The following is a 6,604-nucleotide window of genomic DNA, read 5'->3' on the forward strand; positions in this document are numbered from 1 at the left end:
TAAAAGACATGATTGTGTTATTTTGTAGATGTTACTATAAGTTACTATTTACTTTTAGGCATACTCGGACAGTGATGATTGCAGCTCAGAACAGTCATCTCCGGGACACCGACCCAATCGCGTACGGCGGTATGACAAGAAGAAGCGACGCTAGTTAGGTACAACAACACCTATAAATTAAATTAATTTTGTATTAAGCAGAAACGTCTGCGAACGATGCTATTAAGCTTCGAAATAAATTAAAAGTGGAAAAATTCACTGTCTTGGGTGGGACTTGAACCCACGACAACTGGATCACTAGTACAGTGCTCTGCCATCTGAGCTACCAAGACCGTATCCGATTCAGCGAATATTTCCACCATATATGAGCCCTAGGGAGGCTCATAGCAACATCTACCGTAAGAGTCCTACACTTCTTAAACGGCTACCAGAGTTCCAAATCATATTGGAAATTCACTAGTAACGATGCGCTATCCCATACTAAATTAATTTTGTATTAAGCAGAAACGTCTGCGAACGATGCTATTAAGCTTCATATGTAGCCGCCGTGCAGGTCAGGAGCTCGACGACTCAAATAAAAAGCTTCAATTCTTAGTGAACTGATATAATTTTCCAAAGTACTGGTTTACAAGGGTTCTTGCCATAACGGTTACATGTAGAAGTGGTGGTTATTGTATGGAAGCTGATGACCTATAAATTACCTAGTATGTAATTGCTCAATTATTCAATTGTAGCTATTGCTCAGTACAGCTTATGTAAATGCTAGAATTGTAAAATATAGACATTGCTGCTTACAATACATTCCATAAATGCAATGCATTTAGATGTTGTCTATCTAATCTGAGCGTTTCTTTTAATTATTGCCATTTTTATATAAGTATTGTGAAATTTTTGCCACTTTTGTGTTTTTTCTAGTCAGGATCGTGAGCCCAATGCCCATTTCATCCTTATAGGAGAAAAAAAGTGTCCTAAAATTTCCATACATTTTTCAAACTTTCCTTTTTGTTACCACCATACAAAGTATATGGGGAAATGGTAACACATTAGGAAAAAAACTCTGGGACATTTTTTTACCCTATTAGGATCGAAAGAGCTCGCCATTCTGAGTAGAAATAACACAAAAGTGGCAAAAAAGGTCACAATAAATAAAAATGGCAAAAAATAAAAGAAACGCTCATCTAAGATGTGTAATCATTTCAAAATGTAAATAAATATAAGTACTGCCCTACTACCATGTATAAGAACTATGTTAAAAATAACCATTGATGTTTGTGGGGCGTTCACAAAAAGGTTTACTTTGTTGGGGTTGGGACAAAGGCGTCATCTACCTGACACTTTTCTGGAATGCCCCTTGCTATGTATGGTAGGACAAAGTAGCGATATCTATGTTGGATCATTTAACTTGATTTTTTCCAAAATCTTTAAACGCCAATCTGCATTATGTAATTTGATGATTGAAGGAAGCTCTTCTAAGACCATTTTCGCGTAGCAGCACGGGATCTGGTAGCTGCCCTGGCTGACCAAATAAGAAAATCAACCCTGTATATGAAGCAAATTAAGTCATAAGACTATAAGACCTCCCTCTTGTCTCCATTAATACCAACTAGAGTAGAGTCTGTGCGGAAAGAGAAGAGACGTAGAAATAATTTATTGATTCCCATATATTCCACGACTCTTCTTTTTCTGCAAGCAATAGTAAGACAAGAAGCTATAGTTGTATTAAATGACAGTACTATCGAAAAATATTGCTTATTGAACGTAATAATATTTCCTTTCGACTTTACCTAAACTAACCTAATATAATAGTTATTTGTTTTACAAGGGGGCAAAGTTGTTGTTTAACCGCTCGTGCTAAATATTGATACCCGAGCAAGCGAAAGATCCCAAAATTGAACCACGAGCGTAGCGAGTGGTTCGAAAAATGGAATCTTGAGCGTTGCGAGGGTTTCAAAGGACGAGGGTTAAACAAAATTTGCCCCCGAGTGAAACACAAAATTATTCACCACACCAACCCGAAGCAAATATTAAATGTAAAATCAAACAAAATCAAATCCAAATGAATGTTATTAAATATTTATCATCCAAAATCATCATCTAAAAGTCAATTCTACCAGCAAACACAAGAAAACAAGTCAAAATTTGCATTTGATTACTTTGCCTCACATGTGAATAAAATGCAACTTTGCTATCAGTTTTTGAAGTGCAAAGTAAGCCTTTCCGAGCTGGTGTGGTGAAAAAATGTTTGTTAGTGTAGTTGTATAAAAAGGTATATCGATATGTTCTATTTAAATGTACTTAATAAAGTTGAAAAATTCAAAATTGGCAGAATTTTTTATTTACTATCACTATTAACCTTATAAAACAAAGTCCCCCGCCGCGTCTGTCTGTTTGTGTGTTTGTATGTAATAAACTCAAAAACGAATGAACGAAGGTTTGTGTATAATTTGTTACGTACGTACGTATAAGCAAAAGCCGGGTGTTAATGATTTTATAATCCTAGGTATGACAGGTACCTATTATAAAAGAGCCATTTGCGATAATATTCATCGGTGCAAATAATATTTCTTCAACTATAGGTAAGTACCTACTCTACTCGATCGGTAATAAAAATTCTACATTCACCATGAATGTTGATGATATAGGATGTTGATAAAATAAAATCAAGAAAACGAGCTGGAAAGATTTGAAATTTGAACTGGTTGTTGTAAGATAATTTTTAAAGTAAAAAACCGGCCAAGTGCGAGTCGAACTCACGTTCCAAGGGTTCCGTACATTAAGTCCGACTCACGCTTGGGTGCACATTTCTAATAGGTTTTCCTGTCATCTATAGGGAAAAAGCGAATAAAAAACATTAGAAATTCTCAAAATGAGCTCTTTCATATGATGTATAAACACGATATATAGTTTGAAAACTTTATTTTTTAACTTTCTCATTTACCCCCAAAAGTGGCTCCCATGTTTTAAATTCATTCGTTTACGTTACATGTCCATCTTTGGGTCACAAACTTACATATGTGTACCAAATTTCAACTTACTTAATTGGTCCAGTAGTTTCCGAGAAAATAGGCTGTGACAGACGGACAGACAGACAGACGCACGAGTGATCCTATAAGGGTTCCGTTTTTCCTTTTGAGGTACGGAACCCTAAAAAGTTATTTTCACCACACCAGCTCGGAAAGGCTTACTTTGCACTTCAAAAACGGATAGCAAAGTTGCACTTTGCTATCAGTAATTCACATGGAATCAAATGCAAATTTTGAGTTGTTTTCTTAAATTATGTTTGCTGGTAGACTTTTAAATGGTGATTTTGGATGATAAATATTTAATAACATTCATTTGAATTTGATTTGTATGATAGTTTTTTTATAATTATATTAAGCATTACACACCCCTTTTAACGAAGTTTAAATTTCCTAGCTCAAAATAAAACTTGAACCCCATACAAACTTTGGACCCCCATTTCACCCCTTTAGGGGATGAATTTTGAAAAATCCTTTCTTAGTGGACCCCTGGACCTTATAAGGAACCTACTTGCCAAATTTGGACTTTCTAGTCCCAGCGGTTTGGGCTGTGCGTTGATTTAAGTCAGTCAGTCAGTCAGTCAGTCAGGTCTTTCACGTTTATATATATAGATTCTTGAGAGGAGATTAGGAGAATCAATTAACCCATTTAAAATTTTGTAAAGAAATTTTCGGTCACTGATTTCACTACGTTTACAAAGAGATTCAATGTGTGTAGGTACTATCATAATCCCAAAATTTATATTTCAATGTTTTAATAAATTTATTCTGAATCTTTTCAATTGTGTCAATATGTACATTAAAATGAGGACACCAGACCAGACTGTACTAGCGTATATATTCTAAATTTGATTGGACATATGCATTATAAAGAAGTTCTAATGTATTGGGGTTTTTAAAATCCTTGCTTTGTCGAAATATAAATCCCAACATTTTATATGCCTTAGATGATATTTTATTTATATGAGAAACGAATGCAATTCAATCTAAAATTACTCCTAAATCCTTAACTTCTTTAACTACTTTAAGAGGTTTAAAATGTTTAAATTATCAAGAGAGTAATTGAATGCTATAGGATTGCACTTACGAGAAAATAGTTTATTAGCTGAACAATAAGAACGTAATCTATTAAGATACGGCAGTCATTCTCTGATTTAACAATATGTAGTAAAAATTTTGGTATCGTCGGCATACAACAGTAGTCGAGAATGTTGAAAGCAGTTGGCTACGTCGTTTATGTACCTAGATATTAAATAGCAAGGGACCAAGGACGCCAATGATCGATATATCCGCACCCTAGGTTCAACGCCAAAGACCGATTAATCGGTCACATACCACAAAGCAACATCGACCTACGTGCATATACATAAAGTTCAACTTCAGTTTTGACACTTCAATGATGTGGCGTCTGAGTGACAGCTTTTGTTTTGTGTTTGACACGGCGCCGGCGTGGAAAAGGTTAATATTTAAATTGTAATAATGTATAGCTGTGAGACACAACATTTTGTTCTTGTATGTTCCATAAAAAAATATATAAGATATAGAGTAGATAGATGTTGTTTGTAGATTTATTTTTGAAAATATGTAGGTAACATTTTAGTAATAAAAATATGTACGGTATAAATATATTTATTCAATATTTTTTAAATTAAGCCCAAGCAAAAGAGATTTAACGGAACTGCCAAAGGGATCATCATTCGACGCGACAGCTATAATTAAAGAGCTATTAATTTTGATTTAACTAATATTTAGTGCTCCACGTTAGTTTAAGGAAGCTTTAATGTGGTGACTGTTCACGACTTAAAAATCATTCTGAATCAATCAATCTGAAGAGGATTAGACGATACGACCTATAAATTAGTTATATAGTCGTGGGGATAACGTGACACGTGACAAGGTGCCTAATAATGAGAGCGTGATTGTTTTAAGATTTTGAAAAATCAATTCTAAACAAGTGTACTTAAAGCGTATTTTAACGAATAGTTGACTAAATGAAATGTCGTAAATCAGGGACCGGAACCGCTTACCCTAATTTAGGGTTTTAATCTAGTTATTAAAGGCATGTTTTGAGCAATCTTATCATTCGGATTAATCGTATCATCGGTTGACGTCGTAACAGGCTAGCCGCTAACGCGATATAAGAATTAGTCAAATAAAGGTTATTGACTGAGCGCAAACTAAATAGATCTTAATAGTCGTAGTTATTAGATCCCCCGGCAGCTAGGGTTCCTCTCTCGTATAGGGCTGTATAGCCACGAACACAAGTGTCGTAACCGGGATGCTGCTTAAACATCTGACACAGATGGTAAAAGGCCTAAGTTATTAGATCGAGTTTAGTTATAACTAGGTACTTACTAAATTAAAAAAAGCTAGGTACGCTATAGGTTATGCTTTCAAAATCCATTTTATGACAAAAATGCCTTACATCATTTTGGAAAGGAGCTGATACTTTTCAAACTGCTGGATATATTTCTATGAAATATAGCTTAGAACCACCGCGACTTGCTTTCACGTAAAAAAACCGCATCGAAATCGGCCCATCCGTTGCACGTTGGAGAGCTACCATGCCACAGACAGACAGACATTGGCGTCAAACATATAACGTCCCTCTATTCGCATCGGGGCCTAAGGTTCTCATGCAACTAAGTCAACCAATTTTAAACTTATCAAATGCACTATGATGGATTTAGGTAATACCAGGGTAATACCTATAGAAAAACAAACTAAATTAGTGTAGGATTATACAGATAGGTACAGTTGCCTTTTAAATAGGGTTCTCCGAATCGAGTCAGTTAGCCCAGCGGTCAAAGTTTAGTGTCAACGTAGATTTTTTTTAAATAAGTACCAGAATTTTGCATTTTTAATTAGGGTTCAGTAGTCATTTAGGAACTCTTGTTCTTTATAGTTTCGCTATATCCGTCTGTCTGTCCGTCCGCGGCTTTGCTCCGTGATCGTTAGCTATACTTCGTTTTTTTTAGCATTACAAATTTGGTAAAAAATCTTGATGTGTCTTTTAATTGAAAAACACGTTTTAAAAATAAGTTACTGTAAATATGTAACAATTATGAATCTAATACGATTTTTTATAGTTTTCTGCTTTCATAAGTAAAGTTATTGATTTTTAAAAAGTGTTTTTCAATTAAAAGACATGTCAAAATCGCTTACCTTCTTTCAAGTTCTTTCTAATGCTAAAAAAAACGAACTATAGTGCTAGGAAGCTGCAATTTGGCATGTAGGTATAGGTATACCTAACATAAATCATGCATGGCGATTGGCGACAAAATTAGTAAAATTACAGAAGCCTTAGTAAAATTCTAGTTTATTTCTAGTACTTAGTAGTTCACAGTCTTTAAAATAAGCTTCATTATCGGACTAATCACTAAGGTTACAAGAAATCTCGAAAATCCCAGTGTAACGTGACCGTGACAACCTATACGTGAGAGTTTTTTTTATATATACCGGTTTCTTTAGAATTAAATTATGTACCTAGCGATAAAATACTTTATTATTACCTTAATGGGTATTCTTTTTAGGTATTTCATTTTCTTCACAAGATAGGTTTACGGATGTAAAAATAAAATTTA

This window comes from Cydia amplana, chromosome 3 (assembly GCF_948474715.1).
Source record: "Cydia amplana chromosome 3, ilCydAmpl1.1, whole genome shotgun sequence".
Lineage (NCBI taxonomy): Eukaryota > Metazoa > Arthropoda > Insecta > Lepidoptera > Tortricidae > Cydia > Cydia amplana.